The sequence below is a fragment of the Nymphalis io genome, chromosome 28 (assembly GCF_905147045.1).
Source record: "Nymphalis io chromosome 28, ilAglIoxx1.1, whole genome shotgun sequence".
Classification (NCBI taxonomy): Eukaryota; Metazoa; Arthropoda; class Insecta; order Lepidoptera; family Nymphalidae; genus Nymphalis; species Nymphalis io.
This window is the reverse complement of record NC_065915.1, coordinates 732,145-756,547: the sequence shown is the minus strand read 5'-3', so window position 1 is coordinate 756,547 and position 24,403 is coordinate 732,145. Positions and strand designations below refer to the sequence as shown.

Below are 24,403 nucleotides of genomic sequence, written 5' to 3'. Positions count from 1 at the left end.
TAATTCTAAGAAACGACTATCAAGTCTATGGGAATAATTTCTGAGTCACCATGACAGTTTTGAGAATTTCTATGGATATATATGAATCAATTCAGTTGTTGAACGTCGCTCTACAGGATAAAAATACGGATAAATAAAAAAAAACACATTTTGGAGCTCTAAAAAAATGATTTAAAATTAAGTTATGTAATCTTAACGTTGGCTTACTTCATAACGATGATGTATTTATAAGATTTTAAATATAGATAGATATTTGTATTAGCCTTACAGGTATTACTGTCGTCGGTAAGTAACGATTTCCGGTATGCCAAGGTATGTAATGATTGCAAGCTAACGCTCGCTTGATAAGGCGATGGTTCCGGGTGAAGTTGGTGAATCAGTTATTTTGAGATAGGTTCCTATCAGCTCAGGATACCAAACGGTGGTTAAAAATGTTTGAGATCTATTATACAAAACAATACTAAGTATTATTTTTGTAATGTAAACCCGCCGTTTCCCGCTTTTTTTCCTCTCATCCTCTTATGCATGTGTCATAAAATGTCCAATGTATAAATAAATAAACTTAATTAATTTCATATTACAATTATTACGCTGCAAATACTCAAATCGAGACTGTTTTATTATTTTGACGCGTTAAATAAAATTATATAAATTAAACTTGACATTTCGTAGATATATTCAAGAACAGACAATTTCGCAATGCTAATGTTAACCTTCGTAAAAAATCAGCGTAAAAATTAAGCCTCGGAAATTTTACAAGTTCGCCAAGCATAACAAACTGGTTGACTTCCTTTGCGTATAGGCTGTTTAGCTGAACACTAACTTCTCTCTTCCTTTCATTAGTGATTTGGCATTATAAAGAAGAAGACAGCATTGTTTAACTAATTAATCGCTTGGCAACGTTTAAGTAAGGCCGTAGTTACATGATCGCCGAAAAACAATGTTTACAGCAGTGCTATTCTGTCAGAAATTAGGTCATCACCCGTGAAATATTGGCAACCGACTTATCGTGATATACCATTTTGAGACGTAATGCATTGAAATGTTATAATTATTATGGTCGATGTCGCTTATCACTTACTGATATTTCACGACCGTTTTCTGCGGAAGAATTTCAAGAGTTTGTTTATACAGAATAACCGTACAGTTTCTGTCCTTTTGTATAAAATATATAACAAGCATAAGGGACATATATGTGTCGTTGTTTTTATATGAAAATCCTATGGGTATTTATATTCTATTTCCACCAGACTGTTCTCGAGGAAAGTTAAGGTATATAATTAAAGCAAATCAGCTAATGTCATCAGGTTTTCGGCCTGAGGGGTTCCATGACGTCAGCTGATTAAATGGATGTTATGATGAGCAGAAGATGATGATTGTATTGTTAGCCTCAAATAGTTCTTCTAACGAAAATACCGCGACGCTATTTGTCTTAAAGAGTTGTATCCGTGCGAAGCCGACGGAACGCGTCATAAGTGAATTTTATGTTACACAGCACATTGCCAGCATATAAGTTAATAGATCATTAAAAACCATGACTTGATACATATATACTAAGCTAGACGCCAATGGTCACGTAGAGTCTGTAAAAACCATTACGTTCTGGGTACCAAACAGTAGCTCGTACTATTATAATATATAGTGAACTAGCTGACCGCTCCGACTGCGTACGAGAATATTATAGATTTTATCTCGAGATATTTATTTAAATATTTAGATTCATAAGTTATGAATTGATAAATGTTTTAATAATAAATATTTCATCAATATCGGTCGAGTCGTTTTAGAGGAGAAGAATTAACACACGTTAATTTCATGTTTATTTATATGATAAATGAAGGTGTGTTTTGTAATTCCTAAGTGATAAAACTAATAAACCAATATACCAAACTTATAGAAGATGAAGGTTTTTAGTATATAATATTAATATATAAGTAGATGCCCTTTGCAGTTTCATCCGAATTAAATTATGAATATTGACGTGAAAAGTGTGAATTTCATATAACAATACAAGTCACTAATATACACTCGTATATCTCTAACATATATTATATATTTTACTGTATTTAAGTTGTTGTTGCATTCGTGACCGCAAGTTTATTTACAAATCGTAAACAGGTTTTACAACGATTCTGTACTTGACACACATTTTAATAAATTGTTAGAGCACCAGTTACAATAAATTCATTGATAATTATATAAGGAAAATTATGTTTAATTCATTACATGATACGAATTCTTTGAATGATCTCCGTCCTACACGTTGTTTAAGCTAAGTTTGTTTTATTTTTATTTAAAAGTAGCTAATCAGATCTTTCGAACTTGGCACGGTCAGCATAAAAAGGTAAAATCTGGTTTTTTTTTTGAGATTGGAACCTTTTCGGGTGTACGCAGAATAACTGGTAATTACTGGTGGTAAGGCTTTGTGCAAGCTCGTCTAGGTAGGTACCACCCACTCATCAGATATTCTACCGCAAAACAGCAGTACTTGATATTGTTGTGTTCCGGTTTGAAGGGTGAGTGAGCCAGTGTAATTACAGGGACAAGGCTCATAAAATCTTAGTTCCCAAGGTAGCGCATTGGATATGTAAGCGATGGTTGACATTTCTTACAATGCCAATGTCTAAGGGCGTTGATGACCACTTACCATCAGGTGGCCCATATGCTTGTCCGCCTTCCTATTCTATAAAAAAAAACTCACTAAAATTTTATAACAATTGGATTAATGTTTTTGTAAACCATATAGGAAAACAATACAAGCATTTTTCATCTACATAGATAGGTAAATGGAACATTTAATGGTAAATGGGTACCCATAGACGGCAGTAAGAAATATCAACCATCCCTTACATCGCCAATGCGCCACCGACCTTGGGAACTAAGATGTTATGCTCCTTGTGACGCTTATAATTAATTTCAAATTATTCTGATATTTATGAGAGCAATATAACAGGAGGAGAACAGCTAATTGGTGCTAAGTGCTAAAAGTATTATGTACAAGCTATAATACGAAGATTTTACTTGTTTTATTATTCGAGTTATGTCCTTTTAACATTGACACGTTCACCATTGATTAATTATATGAATAACTTTGGCGTTAATGGTAATTACTACTCAAAAAACGTAATTACCTAGATCCTGAGTTCTGACGTAAGGTATGCTTGAATACAGCTTAATTATGAGATAGTTATGTATTTCTATTTTCGTTTTATTTATTTATTTTTCCGTCGTCGCGTTTGCACTCTACTACCACTTACCATCAGGTGGAGTAGAGTCATTTGCCCTCCCGGCAAATATATAAAAAAAAAGTATAGCTTATTTATCTGGTCATACTCTCTTTTAGAATAACTGAATTTTAAAAGGGAGTATGTAGAATAAAAGCAACAGGAGAACCCTCGTCTTGTCATATTCGAACCCCGTATATGCTTATGGAATATAATATAACGCAATAATCGACATTTAGAATGTCTTGGTACCATTTGAGCAACTTTCTCTAGAAGCCCTTTAATAATAGCGTGGGTTATTGTCGCCCACCAACGGATGTATTACGACATAACTATAACATTATATCTTATAAATAAAACTTTATAATGAAGATTCAGCCGGCATATATAACTTCTATTTTATAGAAGAACTTAAAAAGAATCGTTAAGGAACGTTTGTGTTGTAAAATATATTACGAAACCAATGACTTTTATCGCATACCTTGGGAGTTAAACGATCGCGTCCAGGCCATTTGAAATAAAAAAAATAATATATTATTGTAAAATACTTATAATTGTAAAGTCAAGGATAAAAAACGCTGAGTTTCTTTCGCCAGTTCTACTAAGATCTGACGTCATAATTTCCGAACGCTGTGGTAAATCTTTGACAATCAATAAGCAAGTGGAACGTATTTATATTTAATTGAGATTTTTAACTTTTACTTTTACCAACAACGATAAAACAACGATTACATCTAAATAATGTAATGTATTTTGGAAATAGTTATGAATGTATGGGTATAAAAAATGTTACAAATTCCATTTAAGTGTAAAGCCTATGCAACGTTTGAATATTAATCACAATTACAGGCTATAAACTCAAGCATGAAGAATTTACTGTTCGTAATCAATTACTTTTGGAAGACACTGAAACATACGCAAACCTATGATAAAACCTTAAATATTTAAACATTGACATTATAAATCGACATGGTTATAATTTTAATAATGAAAATAGTTTAGCAAGGTTTGAAGATCTGCTTAATTTGTCATATGTTTTATAAACTTTGTATAAGAGTATGTGTTCGAATGTAATAATAAATTATAAAACGTTAACTCGAATTGGTCATCGTCCAATGACGTCATAGTTGGATCTAATGACGTAATATTTGTATTATGTCATGAGTGCTGAAGGAAAAATAGCGTAGGTGAGTGTATGACTTATAAAGGAAAACAATTCACATTAAATATCGATAGCGTTGATATCCGCCCACGTCGATTTGATCAACCATATCGTTATCTACCTTTGGGACTTTCTTCATTTAATAATAAATTTTGATTGCCTATGTTAACATCTACTATTCTTTTTTTAAAATAAAACAAAACATACACATCACTGAGTATATTTATTTCATCATATTATATCATTATACATTAACACAGTAAATATTACAGTAATACAAAGTTCGTACCTTTGATTTTGCTACCAATCCACCATACGAACTGAGAGACAAATTAATTTACACGAAAATTGCCTTTTAAATCCTTGCCCCTACCTAAAATTATAATTTATTTGACTACCCGTCTTGTTGATTTTCTTACATTTTAATAAAAACCATATTTATGTACAATGTCTTTCTTAAAATTACAACACTTATATAGAGGAAGAATAAATATATGTATATTTTTGTTTACTAATGTACAGCAGTTTTAATTTTTTTTAAATATCTGTTCTGCTTGTTTATGGCGATAACAGTCCAAGAAGTCACTTGAGGTGGTGCGGGGTAAATTGTTGAGCTATTGACTCTTTCAATTACTAGCTCTGCATCGTAGCTACCTGCATTAAATTTGGAATATATAATATATCCGTTTCATACAGTTTGCCATATTATTTGACTTTGGTAACTGTTCAACCGTCGTGAAATTTGCAGACACGTTGTCAAGGTTACAGAAAAGTATATAAGAGGAGAAAAGGGTACTTAACACCTCCTGAAGACCCCTTCCCGTACGGGGGCGGATAGTTCCTTATAAACATTCTAGCAAAAAGAAAAGTGAATCATCTTTAAGATTTGAATAGTGAATTTTACAACTGACAACTGGGGCAACCAAAAAAATACATCGCAAACATCGTAAAAATAAGCTCAGTCAACGTAGCGGATATTTCGTAACTGTCGTTTTATCTCGATGATGTAAAGTAACGCATCATCATACGTTCTGGTTAGTTAGATATGTTAGAAGAATGACATTTTCGGATTGTGTAACAAAAAATAAACACGTTCGAAATGTAGGTTTAAAGGCTGAGTGAGCCAGTGAGCCACAGACACAAATTAAATATATTCTATTTAAGTAGGATATTACAAATACTTTTAAGTCACTAATCTACAATATGAATTAAAAGCAACCACCGATTTGGAATGTAGATTCCATCAAAACGAACCGGTAAGAAACAGCAGTTACTCTTTTTCATCAAACATATACATGGAATCACCATATACAATTAAATTCAAGCGTCTTGTGTGAAAATTAAGAAGTATTAAATTCAAGCTATTTTATCATCTATATATAATATTGGACAGTTATATGGTATATTTATTAATTTTCACAAACAAAACTAAAGCCAGAATACACAAACTAAATATAAACTGTTTATCGTATTATCATCGTAATTCCCGACATTTAAAAAAAAAGTAAAAGCGAGCAAAAAGCAAAGCGTAAGTAGCTCTGTCTGTGTGTGTGTCGGTGAGCCGATTCTGCTGAAATTTGGTATGAAGCGAGTATACGGTATACGCTATGTACAAACTCCTAAGAAAGGCAGCGTATACCTGACAGCGTATCCACCAGATGTAATATTTGAAGTAAAGTGAAGAAAGTAAGAAATAGTCGAAATGGAGTCTTGATAAGGGATTCGTTTTCATTTCATTGTCATAGTAACTTAAACAATTTAACTGAATTGTACAAACATTGCTGTCAACAAACCGGCGGTGTTGACGCGTGCCCTATCTGCGCGCGCGCACGATAAACGCGCCCGCCATGATAATGAGATGATTAACATACATGCTACTATGCTTTGTCACAATTAGAGTCCTTATTGAGGATCTACCATTGTATAATCAGTAATGCAATGTTTTTTATTAAAGATTTATCTAAATTTTGTCTTGATCAACACAGAAATAAATAAAGCACATAACCAATTAATATATTTATCTTGTAATGTCGACATTTTACATTCAAAAATCCTTGTAAGAGTCGAGTTTGTTTTGATTAAATATTTTTTATTTCTATTGTATCCTAATTTTATCATAAATATACTTTTATATTATTAAAAAAAAAAAAAAAAACTTGTACTAATTCGGACACTTCAAAAGCTGCCGTACCACGTCAGCCCATATCTCAATAGCGATTCCTTAAGCACAGACTCTCTGGTAGATGATCTTAAAATTCGATATAGTATTAACTATCTGACCGTTTATTTCTTTAATGTAGTTACAAAAAACATGTTTCAAATTTCAGATGATGAAAAATTTATTTTAGTTTGCGTAATAACCGCTCTCAGTGAGCGTCTGTGTCGCGTAATGAGTAACTATGCTAAATTTCAAGTACTAAAGTTCCGAAGATCTCGTGATGAGTCAGTCAGTCAGTGGTATTTCGCTTATATATACATAGATTATATAACATTTTTTTTATTACTACTACTTTATATTACCGAAGAGTAAGGTATTTACGTGATCTATGTATAAACTTTGATTGTTGTTAACAATAAAAACATCATATAATCTTCAAAGTTACCAAACTTAAAGAGTAACGTTGTATTTCGACCGAGTTTATTACCTACATAACAACTAAAGTACTTTCGAACTTTTTCATGTTTTTTTTTAAATAGCTTTACGCTAATTTGATTCAAAAACTAATTTGTTTCCAACATCACCATTAAAAAAATATGTGTTTGTTATATAATAATCTATAAAAGTATATTATATATTTAGAATTTTTGATGTCATGTCGAGTCCCTAATGTGATATACGACGATAGATCCTTTGTCTCTTATGAAAAGAAAACCGACGAATTTATTATAACAAATAGGAAATCCTTCAGAGCATTTCCTTGACTTACTGGAGCCATTTCGATCCACCAGGCTCAGGTTATGTAACGTCGGCGCCGGGACGACTGGCGCCGTTGGGGAGGCGGCATGAATAGTAGTGGCGCCCAGCGTGGGACCGATGTCTGTGGCTCCTAAGATTTAACATTTGTTGAAGCTAGGGCTGTTTTCTTTAAGTTTTGAAAACGTGAACTCTATTCCGCGGATAATTTTGTACTACTTTTATAATTATTTAAAGAAGTTATTTAATGCTGAACACATATGTGGGTTTTATTTATCTTAATATACAAATACCGTTGTACATAACTAGATGTCTAACTATTTTGAGAATCTCTTTCACTATAACAATTAGTATCAATTATGTAATTTAAATTAAAAATAATGTGTTTTGTTATTTATTAAAAAAATAACGTTTCCCGTATAGATAGGGACGATTTATAAGGTTTTGACAAGCCTTTTTTTTATTTTCATGATTTTATTTTTATCACGTATTTTCATTATTTTCATAATTATTTTTTAATTCTTAATTTTACAAGTCGATTTAATGTTTATTTGATGCAATTTATAAACAGTACTACAATACTGATTTTAAATTGTATCAAATAAACACATTATGTTATCATAACTCATTAATTATTTCTTTTTGTTATCAGTTCTATCTTATTAATTACCTTGTCTAATACATGCTTTTAATTATATTAATTATAATGCGGCACATATTAGAATTCAAGGGTCCTGATATTTTTGGCTGAAATCCATTATCGATTTAAGGGCTTAGGTTATCAAATTAAGTCCTAAATTATAAATGTCATTATTTGGGTTACGGTTGGGTTACGGTTGGGTACGTCTTTGCGACTTAAAAGAGAAAAATTATAAATATATATTTTTTCAATTTATGTTTTTATTTCCAGGTATTAATATAAGTTGAAATGTGAAGAAGAACAGAAGGAAACACGCCAAACTGTGCCTTAATTAGTTATAAACAAGTGCCTAGAAGATATAGAAGCGAGGAGTGCATACGAACGACAATTTACGAAAAACGAATAATTTTTTGGTAAGTCCCTTTACACATGATTATAAACTTATTACGAAACTCAATACTAAATCCTCATTGGTCTGTCTGTAGTGACCATTTACCATCCCATAGTGGTCCATTCTCGAAATAAATAAAATAGAATTCTCGATTGTATCTATATATATTCAGCTACTTGACATTTATTTAAATACTTTAAAATGATTTAAAAGTACCTAATTGTCTGACTTATTGGGGAGGGGGGGGGGGATTAGGTTGATCTTGGTCGGTACCCTTTTGATCTCTTCTGAACTCTTGAGTATTTACCTGGTGGTAAGGCTGTGCAGACCTGAATGCGTACCACCCACTCATTATATATTCTGCCGCTAAGCAGCAATACTAACAATATTGTTGTGTTCCGGTTTGAAGGGTGACTGACTACAGGCACAAGGGACATAACATCTCAGTTACCAAAGTTGGTGGCGCATTGGTGATGTAAGGAATTGTTATTATTTCTTGCTTTGTCAATGTCTATGAGCGGTGGTGACCACTTACACTCAGTTGGCACGTCCGCCCTATAACAAAAAAAAAATACTCATGGTAACAATTATCAATTTAGGCGTCAAAGAGTAAGGATTTTGCTCTCCTTAAGTGTTTACGTACTATATCTCCATTATAAAAATAAATAAATAAATGGTTAAGTTTGTTCGAAGATTGATTCACGAGTGCCTCTAGATTTAATCTTGTTTGTACAATATCGAGTGCAAAACTAAAACCATTTCAATGCATCACAGCGGGATGTGCACGCGTGGGTGGATTCGTTGATAAAAAACGTCGTTTCAGCTACTATTTTTCATCATCTACACGATAAACGGAAGGCCCATGTAAATATATTTGGGATATAAATACAAAATGTTATGTATTTATCTTCCTTATGGACTACGATCTTTGCTTTGAAGAGGTTCGAATTATTTAAAAAAAAATGTAATTTAAATATCTAACAGTAAATATATTTTAATTTTTAATACTACTGGTGGTAGGGCTTTGTGCAAGCTCGTCTGGGTAGGTACCACCCACTCATCAGATATTCTACCGCAAAACGGCAATACTTGATATTGTTGTGTTCCGGTTTGAAGGGTGAGTGAGCCAGTGTAATTACAGGCACAAGGGACATAAAATCTTAGTTCCCAAGGTTGGTGGCGCATTGGATATGTAAGCGATGGTTGACATTTCTTACAATGCCAATGTCTAAGAGCGTTGGTGACCACTTACCATCAGGTGGCCCATATGCTCGTCCGCCTTCCTATTCTATAAAAAAAAAAAAAAAGAAATGTGCAAAAGAAAATTGGTATGGATTTTTTTTTTCTCAGTAGACTGATTATTTATTATTATTATTCAATAATTTATGTATACAATACATACATAATACGTAGCCATAAAATACTAAGCGCCAAGCTAGTATTACAGCTTATAGTGGATTTGTAGTTTGTTTTCAAATCATTGCTTGCTTGATAAATTTCGCAACATACAAAGCTCTGTATAATATATAGTAATCTGTCGATTAAAAAAAAAATACGGTGTGTGTACTTATGTATGTGCGTTGTATGTTATAGTTTGTAGTACGAGTTCCATAAAACCATAAAGTAATTCTCTTTCAAACTTCTTCAATACATATACGACCAGTCTTAGTAGAGTGAACGTAATTACATATCTAGCGCTCGCAAGTTTTTTTTTTTATAAAATCGGTAGGCGAAGGTCTAAATGGGCAACCTGATGGTAAGTGGTTAGCACCGCCTAGACATTGATGACGTTAGTAATATTAACTATTCTATGTATTATTATGTATTGCATAACATCGTAGTGTCCTTTTATGACGTCATTTTCGCGCCACCGTAAAATTGTACTCTATAGTATAACTAAAACGAATCCGCAAATTGAAATATCAACTCGTCCATATCTCTTGACATATAAATTATTCAATATACACAATCATGAAATTGAACTAATGAAGATCCACTTCAACACAGAGTGCAAAATTGGCTGCAGATCTGAAGCATTCACGATTGAACGAAAACGCATCTTATGCGTTAAATTTTAAAGTTCACATTAGTCTGTATGGATCGAGCGTGTAATTACGGAGTACTTTAAGTAGCACAATATGCAAAGACAACATTTTCTATACAGGACATCTAAGCTTCGAATAATATTTGGATGAAAAGTGTTTGCTCTTCAATGAGCATGCTCTTAGATATGTAAGATGTAAATGATATATACCAATTATGTGTGAATAATGGGTTCGTTGTCATTCTAGTGGATCACCCCCCTAACATATGATTGTGGATTCAAAGATTGACACTACTCAATTATCGAGTTACATAAAAAACAGCAGTACTTGGTATTGTTGTGTTCCGGTTTAAAGGGTGAGTGAGCCAGTGTAATTACAGGCACAAGGGACATATCATCTTAGTTCCCAAAGTTGGTGGCGCATTGGTGATGTAAGCGATGGTTAACATTTTTTACGATGCCAATGTCTATGGGCGTTGGTGACCACTTACTATCAGGTGGCCCATATGCTCGTCCGCCTTCCTATTCTATATATATATAAATAAGTATATTTCGATTTGATATTTTAAAAATAATAGTTTGTAAATGTTTTTAACCATCCACAGTTTATATATATAGTGTATTGTTTAATTTTAAATATCAAATATACGCAGTAAATTTTAATACCAGGGCGACCGAGTTTCGTTCGGCCCTGATTCACCTTCAGCAATAACATATACACAAGTTTCAAATAATTAATTCGGCAATATAATTTGAAGATGAATAAAAAAAAAAGTCATGATTTGAATCTCAATAGAAAACATTTCTCTCAATAGAATAAATATAATTATATTTAATTCTGATTTCAAATACATGTGGTCCAATCACATCTCCCGAGGGGTTTCTTATCTGCGAAAAATCAAATTGCTGCAATCGGAACTGTCAAATACTAGCAAAATACGAACCCTTCCCGTCCCAGCCGATTTGTTCTGAGCCATCGCACGCTCATCGCTACGTAAATATGCATAATTGTTCACCATCAAAAGCCATCGCTTCGCCATATTATTTCATCGTACCCTTTTTTTTGCCACATCAAGAGCGCTGAATGGAGAAACGCTTGCGTGTTTTCGTTATTGAGTGTCAATTTGTGATCTTTTGTGGTTCGTCCGAGGGGGTTAGAAGGACAGTATTGTATCAATTAATACAATTTCTATGCCTTGTATACTATATATTATTTGACTCAAACATCAGTATATAATTTCCCATAATAAACAAGCAATAAATACATAACCATTAATATTAATATTGTTATTCATATAAATCTTAGTAGATAATAAAGTAGAATGATGTAATTCGTTAGTAATGTATGAGCCATATATATTGTAACTTGACAAACTTGCTAAGTGAACTATAAAATTAATGACGTTTTTTTATTGGTCACTGGCCAAAGTTCATCGACACTAAATCTACTCGTGACATGATAAGGGGATTAATAACTCCCGCAGCAGCCCCCAAAAGCTTCGCATCTTCGCTTCGATACGAATCAATAAACAAAATCACTGGCGCCGGAAATCCGAACGGACTCCGAGATGCATTTCCATGTTTCACCGTCTTTTCACCCTCCAAATATCATCCCTAAATCGTTCCCATCTTGTATGAGTGCGAAGGGGACGGACGATTGTCACGGCGCGTGCGCGGACCGACCCCTCATGAACTTTGGAGAAGGTTGATAGTGGTGAACAAGAGATCCTGGCGTGTTGCCGGGGTAGAGAAACATTCCTCCGTGGATCGTCCGCGGAGGCGGAGGTCCCGCTCTCTCATACCCGGGATAAAACCTCTTCAAGCTCTAGCAAAAGATACTACTTTAACTTGGGCAAACACAAGACAGTGGGCTAGTTGCTCTGACTCTCGTCTCGTTTGGCTTTCCTTGATTTCTTTGCCAATATTTCTAATATATTTCTAAACCTTTCAATATTTGCCTGAAACTTGTAATAAATCCAAGCCTTATTGCCGTTTAGAGGGTTACCAGGGCGTGAGAGAGCGAGAAGGGATACAGTATTATTTAAAGTGGGAACGAGACGAGAACATGACTCGCCGCTACCGGTCGAGGTAAGTGCCACTTATGAGCCACGTGCTCGAACTTTTAGTTTTTGGGTTTCAGGTCTATTCACTTTAAATTCCATTCGGTCCATTATTTTCCATTCAACTATGTGCTTAGGGGGTTGGAAGATGACGGCAGGGTTCTGCTGGACGTAAAACAGGCAATAACTTGATTACTTGATGATTTCATTATTTGTATGTATTAATGTCATCGAAAGATTTATTTCTAAGTTAATCTTCCAAAGAAATTTCTGATGATCTCTTTAATAGTTTTTGGCTTTTCGTAAAAAACTATTTTTCATACTTATAAATAAAATAAGCTTCAAAGGAAATGCTTTTGCAAATTTCTTTCTAAAACTTCGTCGTTTATTAATGTTTAATCTATTTAATATATTTAAAAAAATCTTCAGATTAATAAATAAACAAGTAATGTTAAGTGTATCCAATGGAGTAATTTAATTAAATCAATCGCGAGGCCTTTATTAGCTCCCTCTCAACGAGTATAATCTGTTGATTCACAAACTGCATCCTGTGATTATACTTCGTTAGAGCTCTTTTAGCGGATTAACGCGTGCCGTCCCGCAGGGTTGATTTACTTGACAGATATAATGTCGAATTTAAAATAATTGTTTTAGATTCAAAGAATTTAAATTAAATGGTCAGGTTTAAAGTATACTTTAGAAATTTTAATAGAGTCGTGTATGGTATATGGGGGTAAACTATTCATTCGTCAAAAAAGAGCTGATAGAATTATTTACGATACGAAATCTCGAGACTAACTTAAGGATGATTTTAACAAACTTTTCATGCCTAGCAATGGCGATGTATGATTGATTATCTTGAAAGGAAATGAGACATAGTTTGAATTAACACGAGAAGTCAAGAAAAACTTGCAACTCCAAGTTTCCGTCTCCTAAGTCAATTCATCCTTCCCTCGTCAAGGCTTTCGCGCCTATAATAAAACACCGAAAATACTTTCAGCTTTGCCAATATAAATCACATGCTTAGCCATTAAAATAAATAAATCGTATTACTCTATAAAAGATAACAGATGATAAAAAACTTGGAGTTATTTGGGATAAATAATTCAATAGTATTCTATTTTTATGTACCACTCACTCATCAAATATTCTACCACAAAACAGCAGTACTTGGTATTGTTGTCTTCAAACAACTTCAGCATCTTAGTTCCCAAGGCTGGTGGCCAATTGGCGAAGTAAGCGATGGTTAATATTTCTTACAATGCCAATGTCTATGGGCGTTGGTGTCCACTTACCATCAGGTGGCCCATATGCTCGTCCGCCTACCTATTCTATATAAAAAAACTATGTAATTTATTTGGTGAACTTATCTGTTCTTCTTCATTTTGTTCCGGATTTATTTATAACGATGCCAGTGCCAGTGTCATTTGATTAGATAAAATACGTTTCGGTATTCCGTGAAACTTTCAAGTCATTCATTAGTTATTCTTCAGCGTCCTCGGGGGTCCGTTCGCGATCGTGTCCTGTGGTGATGATTGGTCTGAATGCTTGCAATGTTGATTGATTAAGGGATCCACCCCCTGGATCAACATCTCGTTAAATGCTATGACTTATTTACATCGAAATGTCGTACTAATTGATCGATTAATTCGGCTTTAGATTCACTTTAAATAGTCTTCGTAAATAAGGTGTGTCATTAAGTACAAGATTATATTTGACGAGCCGGTTGGCGTGGTTGGTAGATACTCGCCTTTCACGCCGAAGGTTGTGGGTTCGATTCCCACCCAGGACAGACATTTGTGTGCATGAACATGTCTGTTTGTCCTGAGTCTGGGTTATCTATATAAGTATGTATTTACAAAAGAAAAGTAGTATATGTAGTATATCAGTTGTCTGGTTTCCATAGTACAAGCTCTGCTTAGTTTGGGTTCAGATGGCCGTGTGTGAATAATGTCCCAGGATGTTATTATTATATATATCGAATTAGTATTCGTTGATTTACAAATATGATACATAAATTATAATAATTTATGTATCTTTTCAGTTTCTTGTCGATTCTTATCGATATAGCATCAAAGTCTACTTAATTAGATTATATTTTGATTTAGTTCAAATGATTAATCTATTTTAGTCATCGAGTCGATCTAAGTGATTGCAATGTCCACTTTAGCTTGAGCTTTAAAAGCCTTTACCGATTTTAATGAATCATGACGTCATCATGACGTCATCCACAGATATTGTCATGACGTCACACGTTATGATGTCACTCAAAACAAATAGCAGCCAGCAATGAGGCTTTCACTCTTTCTCGTCTTAATACTCTTATATTATTATCTTGTTAGGTCCTTACTGATTCTTCGTGGTTCAATCTCAGCTCATTGCATTTTGTAATATGATAATTATACACTTCCTCAAAGAAAATCTTTGTTTTACTTTTATATAAATAAAGGCAAAAAATGATTGTCAGAAATGCAGAAGTCAATTATATTAGATTGCTGGATCTCGTGTAAAAATTGACAATTTGTATGTAATTCATACGAGATTTGCATTTCTTGATTATTTAAAAAAGATTGTCCAACAAAAAGTAAAACTACTTCATTCCAAACCGATGGTACCAACGCTTGGTAATTTACAAGTACTTGGAATAGTCAATTTGATAATATATTTCTAATTTAATTTTATACAGTACAGTACAGTGCAGTAACAGCCTGTTAATGTCCCACTGCTGGGCTAAGGCCTCCTCTCCCTTTTGAGGAGAAGGTTTGGAGCTTATTCCACCACGCTGCTCCAATGCGGGTCGGTAGAATACACATGTGGCAGAATTTCAATGAAATTAGACACATGCAGGTTTCCTCACGATGTTTTCCTTCATCGCAAGCACAAGATGAATTATAATCACGAATTAAGCACATGAAAATTCAGTGGTGCTTGCCCGGGTTTGAACCCACGATCGTCGGTTAAGATTCACGCGTTCAAACCATTAGGCCGTCTCGGCTTTTTGAATTGGTTATAATTTTAATATCTGTATTTTCGCTTATCCTTACCCAAAAATTGACTTACAAACGTCACCCCATTGTTATAATCTCCGATATTGTAAAAGCATGTTCGCGCTGCCCCTCTGTCATCTTGGATCCCCTAATTCGCTAATAGAAAACAGACTATCCGATTTCCCGATTCGGACAGCGTGACGACTTCCGGCGGTTACCGGAAGTTCGATATAAATGGGGACAATATTGTTTTTATATTTTTATTTCTGGCTTACGTTATTATGTAGACGTTTATAGATTATCTTAAAGTATTGATATTAGTAAAAAACAAAAGACAAACAACTTTTGTTAAAATTATGAGTCATATTCTCATCTTTATACAAACTAGTTGTTATAAATAAATACCAGACAAATTATCATTTCGTATAAAGAAAAAACATTTAACAAACGATTGATTAAATAATTATTTTGTAAGGTTAGAACATATTTTATTTTATAAATTAACGTACACTATGGTGTACGTTAATTTATAATTTGCAAAGTAAAGCATGAATTGAGTATTTGGCAAATATTCTTATATACCATACCAGGCAATGTAGTATGGCGTCCGCCATTTTAAATTTCTTTCGGCTTAATGCTGGATTGACTGTGTGTTGGCTAAATTACTCTACATACAAAAAAACCACACCTTTTTCTCAAACTCTTATGGATATATTAAGTACATCAAAGAGTACGTGCGATAGAGACGCAGAATCCAGGCGCCAGACAAGTCGGCGCCGGAGTCTATCGATTACCCCCAACCCCACCCCCCCTCATAAAAGTGGGGAGGTCACGCATGCGTATAACTTGTTTGTGCGTCGATTCTTCCAGATAAATTGTCATCGCGAGCGTAAGGATTTATAGATTAAGTAATTCTAGTTTTATCTTAATTAATACTAAGGAATTACGATGTCCTTTCAAAGATTAAAAAATAATATTGTTTCTGTATTTCAAATTGTATGTGTTAAATAATTATCGTAATCGTATATAGTCATAGTTGATATATAAGCGTGACGTAAGTATTCGTTGATATTTCTTACATGGCTAATGTCTATTGGAGGCGGTGACCACTTAAAAACAGGAGGCCCATTTGCCCAATGCCCTAAAAAAATGAAACCAAACTTACAGAAGCGCCGCTGTCCAACATTAGAATATCCACGGGCTAGTACTAAAGTTATCGGGAATGCGAAATTGGTATCTGAAAATAGATGTTTCTAGAATATTCAACAAAATACATACATACGGCTTTATTTATAAACTTTGTTTAGCTTGTAATCAGTTAAACAGTGCTGTGTCTCCTCCTTTCGTATGTCAAATCAATAATGACGGAAAGAGATAGATTTATAAAGTGTATAAGTAAGGTCGAATGTGTCGTATCGAATACTAAAAACGGTACGTGCATTTTTGAGCAAATAATATCTCATATGTAAATACATAGTTTTACTACCTTATCTTGTGGGAATGTTTGCTTTGCCTAAACTCGATATTGGTACGCTTATCTGATAATTCGCATGCATTCGCGTTACGAATATCTATTAAACTGAACTCGTACTCGGAGTCTTCATTTTAAACTAGCTGTGATACGGGGTTCGCTTTACAGTTGTTCACATTGGGGGGTTATTTATGTTTACTGTTTCTTTAAATCGTAGCGTAAAGTTATAAAGCCTATGTATAATCATTAAAAAGACTATTATTTACTAACGCAAAATGAATTATTTAAATTTATATTATAGATAAAAGCATTACGCTTGCTTATGATTGACAAAAAACTATATTTTACCGTTGGTACACGTCTTTATACCCGCCCAGAATGGTACCACCAATTATTCTATTGAAGAGTTGCACTTTAAAGATTGAGTGAAACATTGGTTGAAATCAGGCTGGATATATTATATATAAATAAATAAAAACAAGTAAAATTAGGACACAAAGAATCCCCCCACCCTACCCCCTTTTCGACAAAAGAACAACAGGTTATATTTCAAATGTAATCTGATAATCCACAAGAATCCATTAATGACTACGTCAATAGAAAATTTGTCACATAGTTATTTTTCGTCCATAGAACAAATATGAACAAATAGAAACCTGACACCATAATAGTTTCATGTATCAGTGATGGGCTTTGTCATACCATCACACCCTTCAATCCTTTGTTTGAGGTGACGAGATATGTCGCGAGATGTATCGACGGAACATTAATACATATATACAAATGTACAAGACTCGTGTTGTCTCTTTGCTTAATTATATATTTTTTTAATTAGGTGGATTGGCAAGTGGTCGTCACGTCTTTTGACATTACTATGGGAAATTCCTTACATCGCCAATGCTCCACCAACCTTGGGAACTTAGTTGTCATATCCCTCGTGCCTGTAGTTACACTGGCTCACACACCCGAAACTCGATACAAATACAACTATACTACAAATAGCTGCTTGGCGGTAGAATATATAAATATTGAGTGGTACCTAACTAGACGGGCTTACACAAAAGCCCTACCACCATGTAAATTCAAAATTTATCAAAACATACTTATTTTTTTTTATATAAAACACACATACAAACATTTATTTTTATGTATTAATAAGAAAAAAATATGTTAACATCTATATCATGTGGTGATCGTGTCCGCGGATTGATTTAATTTCAATCATCCGTTTGTTTGTATTAGTTTCTTGTTGCGACCACGGTCACTGACCGGAATGTTTCTTACAGTTCTATTATTGGACACAGATTCCACGAAAAAAGACACAGACAATAACCCAGCGAGGTGTACAAAAACGTTTTCATTGTTATTGTTAAAACAGAAGCGAAAACACAGATTTTCGTATTTCTAAAATTCTTTAGCGTTATCCTCTTATTTGATAAATAAAAAATCTTTACAACTGTATTGAATTCATTTACATGAGCCTAAATGCAGCTTTACATATTTCTAACACAAGAAATGGTTATTTTTCACACAAACTTTATTTCCCTATTTCTCTATCTCCAAGGCGCCGAGTGCGCCCCGAACATCGGAATAACCACTAAAAACCAGCGGTACCTTTTCCGTCTTAACGAGGAGCGCCACGGGATCGCTTTCGCATGCTACCGTGACGTTATTGGTGATCACCTACGTAAGGAATTACTGTGTAAAATTTTATTCTATTAGACCCATACGTTAAGGCTGTGCCTTGTATATCAGTCAGTCGTTGAAAATTTTATTAAGTGCATTATTTTAGCTTAAACTGTTTGCGTTTTTGCATGTAATGCTTGCCGTGTCCGTTTCTCTGGCTCCGGTAAAATGAATGAATGAATGCCTCATTGAATAAAGTTTATTTTGATTTTCTTTACTTTTGTTATATATTTAGACACTTAACTGTTATAGTAATATATATATTTATAAATAGGTAATTAAGTTAAGAAAGTTTTCTATTTCAATGACCACATATTCAACTATGAAAACTAAGACGTTATGTCCCTTGCCCCTACACTGGCTCATTGTCGCTTCGAATTTGTAAATGAACGAGTGGTATCTAACCAGACGAGCCCTACCACCAACTAAGGTTTCTCCTTAGCATGGCTGCCCCACACGGTTTGTTACTACATCCTGTGTTTGTTTCATCGAATACGACACAGCTTGAAATGGTAAGCATTAACAATAGTATGTTATGTATACTAATATATAAACATGAAGAATATGTTTGTTTGTTTGCGCTAATCTCAGGAGTTATCAGACCGATTAGAATATATGTTTTTAGATTGCCCATTTATTGAGAAAGATCATGGATACTACATATATAATAGAAGTTGATGGGATGTTAGATGACGAACGCACGTCAAAACAACGAGCTTGATAATATAATAATATTACATAAATGTGCAAACTTTCACGGTGATCAATTAACAAAAAAAAAAAAAATGTCGTTTGACAAATAGGAAAAGGTACTGTTTTGTCTGTGCCTATTATGTATATGTTTATTTGGTTGGTACCACTCGGACCAACAGATTGACAGGAAACGATACCTTCACCGCTGATGTAATTTTCATGAAAGTACAGTTACGTCACAGTCGGATTACGTCATCACTTCACGCTTTCGCCGATTCGTGATGAAATTGATATAAACGAAAATATAAATTAACGTTAAGTGCATTTCCAATTAAGGTATTCATTTGATTTGGCTTTAGATATTTGGACATTGTCTGTCATAGTGGTAAGAATATGTTTTGTTTTTTTTTTGTTTGTTTTCTAATATAATATCATTCTATTTGTTAAATTAGAAATTTAAAAAAAAAAATTCGCTGGTTGTCAGTTCCGAGTCATTATCAACTGTCAATAATGTATTGGATAACGATTGTATTGGAAACTAGTATGTTTCCCCCCGCGAAAATAAAGATTTCATGCCATTCATAAATGCTATTCCCCATAAAATATACATTACATTAGCTAATCGTCCCGGCTTCGCACGGGTAGATAAGAAGAAAAATTTATTTTGGGTAGGATTTGCGAAAAATCCGTTCTTAGTTAGCGTCTACGTCGAGGAAGTAACTGTGACAAATTTCAAGTCAAAAGGGCGGATAGTTTAGAGAATCTCGTGATATTTTCGAATGCGATAGAGACTAACGAGTATTTATATATATTTTAAATAAATATAATTAATCTGTGTACTATTTGATCGAATACACTTGTATTATTTAAGTTATTTAATAATTAAAATTATCATATATTTAAATGTCACAACAACTGTTATGTTATGTGTATTTAGATTAAATATATTTATTTAATCGAGATGGCTCTGTTGATAGAACGCGTCAATCTTAAACGAAAATCGGGGGTTCAAATACGTGAAAGCACCGATGTATTTTATGCGCTTAGTTAGTATTTATTATTCATCTCGTTCAAATATAAATAAAAACATTTCACGATAGTATTCCTGTAGGGCTAAACTGTCACTTACTTGCAAAGTCATAATTCGCCGCAGACAACGGTCGTGTAATGATCAGATAGTGATTTTTTTTTTGGCCACCTGATGGTAAGTGGTCACCAAACGCCCTTAGACATTGGCATTGTAAGAAATGTCAACCATCGCTTATAGCCAATGCGCCACCAACCTTGGGAACTAAGATTTTATGTCCCTTGTGCCTGTAATTACACTTGCTCACTCACCCTTCAAACCGGAACACAACAATATCAAGTATTGCTGTTTTGCGGTAGAATATGTGATGAGTGGGTGGTACCTACCCAGACGAGCTTGTACAAAGCCCTACCACCAGTAAATTAAGATATGCGACATTGACGATAATAATTATAATATTTCATGAACTGCGTGTGTTCTTCGAAATAGTATATCACCCTAAGTCGCTCATCATCATTTCTCGGATGGGTAATGAAGTAAGGTGATACAGAATAGCACTGATGTGCGTGTTCGTGTGTTGTAATTCTGATTATTGTCACCAGACGGCGCTGTTTTCATTTCATACAAATCGCAGTAAACGTCACCGCTATCGAATAAGTAAAAAAGCACTAGACACACAGAATGGCTACAATAGTTCGTTACGTTTTATAAGTAGTTCTTATACCTTCAATGAAAAGAAGGAGTAAAGATAAACGATCCTTTGTCGATTTACATAATCTACGCGAATTGCTAAGTCTGCTCTCTGTCTGCTCTGCAAACAGTTCTCGATTAATATATATTTATTTATAATACAACATTATTCCACTTAACTGCTTATATCAACTTTAATTGTTTTTAATTCAAAATCTCGTCCAATAAATTATTGTCAACTCAATGTCAAAATTTGTTTGTTCTTTGCACTTTTTGTGGTTGGAATATGTTATTTTTTTATTGATAAATACCCGACTTATAAATTCTTACGTCTCATTTAGTAGTAAAATAATATAATTACGGTAACGGTACCGTAACAGCGTGTGAATGTCCCACTGCTGGGCTATAAGGCCTCCTCTCCCTTTTTTTTTGGGAAGCTTATTCCACCACGCTGCTCCATTGCAGGTTGGTGGAATACACATGTGGCAGAATTTCAGTGAAATTTGACACATGCAGGCTTCTTCACGATGTTTTCCTTCACCGTCAAGCACGAGATGAATTATAAACACAAATTAAGCACATGCAAATTCAGTGGTGCTCGCCCGGGTTTCAATCCACGATCTTCGGTTAAGATTCACGCGTTCTAACCGCTAGGCCATATCGACTCATATAATTACTACAGTACAGTACAGTACAGTAACAGCCTGTAAATGTCCCACTGCTGGGCTAAGGCCTCCTCTCCCTTTTTTTTTTTGAGGAGAAGGTAATTATATAATTACTAGCACGAACATTAATAATGGAGTTAATATCGAATGGCATTAATGTCGGTTCCGTCCGTGTATTGTGGTTACTAGACGTGGGTGTTGGTATGGAGTTGAAGCGCGTAAGACGGCCTGGCCATTTTCGGTAATATCTACTCACTCTGTATTAAAACGAACTTCTCAATTGATTTTTTTTAATGTGGCTTGATTTATGACAACTGTTGTATATTGTCGGCCAAACTCTTTTGTGGGGTGTTGTATATGGTTTCACCAGCATCCCAGACAGGGTTGGAAGTGTCTCTTGCTAAAAAATAATTATAAGGGAAAGTTTGTGTGCAAAAGGTTGCAATAGTAAAATTAGTTATTATAATAATAATATCTGGGACAAATTAAGCTTGTACAAAGCTTGTGCTATGGAAACCAGACAACTGATATACCACATATACTACTTTTCTTTTGTAAATACATACTTATATAGAAAATTACACCCAGACTCCGGACAAACAGACATGTTCATGCACACAAATGTCTGTCCTGGGTGGGAATCGAACCCACAACCTTCGGTGTGAAAGGCGAGTATCTACAACCACGCCAACCGGCTCGTTGTTGTTAGTTCAATGATGGCACTGCTTGGGAATGAAACGATCCTTACCTGGTTATTTCCTTTTAATATTGAATAATAATTTACAACTTGATAGAAAAAGAAAAACCTGTTTGTTTTCTTTTATTGAGTAAGTCTTTACCCATTATCATACCATTGATACATTTTCAAAGCTATTATAAATAATAATAATATGAACTCAAACCTTCCTATAAGTATATATGTAGATTACTCAAGCGAATGTTCCTTTCATAGAAGTCGGTTAAAGTACATTTGACGAATTCATAAGAGTGAAGAATTTTGAGCACTCGAAATTTATGGACGATATAGTCTAGGGTATGACTGAGCCGCAAGCGTTTTGTACTATTAAAATTCCACCAAGCTGAAGGGCAACCAAACGGTCGTTTTATGCAAAACTTGTGTCAATAATCCGCATTATAACCATCGTTGCTGTTTAATGGAAATACGTGATGAATAACGTTGAGTTATTAGAATCTTCTCTCGTATTCCTGGTAAGCCTTGGGTAGATATATCAACTCATCATATTCTACACCCAAGCACCAATACTTTGAATTGTTGTATTCCAGAATCGTATCGTAATCGAACATGAGGGACATAACATCTTAGTCAATAAGGGCGGTTACGTTTTGGCGATTTAAGAGATGGTTAATATTTCTTTGAGTGCTAATGTTTCTATTTAACAATCTGCCTACCTATATTGAATATTTTTTCTCACTATTTACATATCGAAACGATGCTATATTCTTGTATTATATAATCTTAATTACGAACACTGAATACTTTTATTAATTCATAAAACGTCCAATGAACAAATTCACCCTATGAAAAGTTTTATTATAGCGATTTACATTTCATGGCCCAAAAAAAGGGGTTGAAGTCACCCCCAATACGTCTCGTTTTTATTACATACTGATAGTAGCACCGGGAACTTTTAAGATATGTTTTATTCGGATTCAATTAAATTAATGAAATTAAATTCGATGTGTCTGCTAGGTCTATAAAATACGCTTCACATAAAACTCGCTGCATCGAATCACGTAGCGATTATATGTGGTAAAGGAAATTTGAACTGTTTAAACAAGATTTAAAGTCCATATTAGCATGGAACGCGCATACCAAGGAACACAGTCGGCGACAATCGTATGCGAGCATAAATGGTGTTAATCGTACTTCGATTACGCATCTTTGAAATGTAAAGTGATGTAATGGCCAGTAAATATCCCAGTACCGGGCTAGGGCCTCTTCTCTTGAGGATACATATAACTCTAATTTAACGCGGCCCACATCAATTTTTTTCCGATATCTTCAGCAATAATCTTTCATATTTCAGTCAAACCCTAATTAATCGTACACTTAAACCTTTCCCATAACACTCTGTACATCGGTGAAACCGTATGAAAAATCTTTTGTTTTTTTTTTATTATAGAATAGGAAGGCGGACAAGCATATGGGCCACCTGATGGTAATTGGTCATCAACGCCCTTAGATATTGGCATTGTAAGAAATGTCAATCATCGCTTACATAGCCAATGCACCACCAACCTTGGGAAGTAAGATTTTATGTCCCTTGTGCCTGTAACTACACTAGCTCTCTCACCCTTCAAACCGGAACACAAAAATATCAAGTATTCCTGTTTTGCGGTAGAATATCTGATGAGTGGGTGTTACCTACCCAGACGAGCTTGCACAAAGCCCTACCACCAGTAGAAAACCGTATAAAAATTCTTTCGGTAGTTTTCGAGTTTATTCAGAGATACGCGGCGGGTGACTTTGTTTAAAAATATGTATTGATAGTGTTATATAATACTGCTTATATAAATATTATCCGTTTATAATGTAATTCTTATGAATCAACATTACGAACTAATTATTTAACGATAAATAGAAAAGAAGATATAAAGCATTACCTCATAGAATGCTTGTCCAGAAATAACTTGGGAATATTCCGGTCAGTGACCGTGATCGTAACGAAGGGTGTCCAGCTGTTCTGTTTTCGACAAGATCATAACTGTTTCAATTCATTCATTAAAT

At 34.2% G+C, this 24,403-nt stretch overlaps 1 protein-coding gene across 7 annotated transcripts in view; it reads left to right on the top strand.

Annotated features, from left to right (window-relative positions):
* Positions 1–24,403, top strand: part of LOC126779274 (talin-1) — a 79,655-nt gene that overhangs the window by 12,013 nt on the left and 43,239 nt on the right. For all 7 annotated transcript variants that reach the window (XM_050503239.1, XM_050503236.1, XM_050503237.1 and 4 more), the window contains exon 2: positions 8,211–8,353. The gene's annotated coding sequence lies outside the window, so the exon portion shown is untranslated. The remainder of the gene's footprint in view (positions 1–8,210; positions 8,354–24,403) is intronic.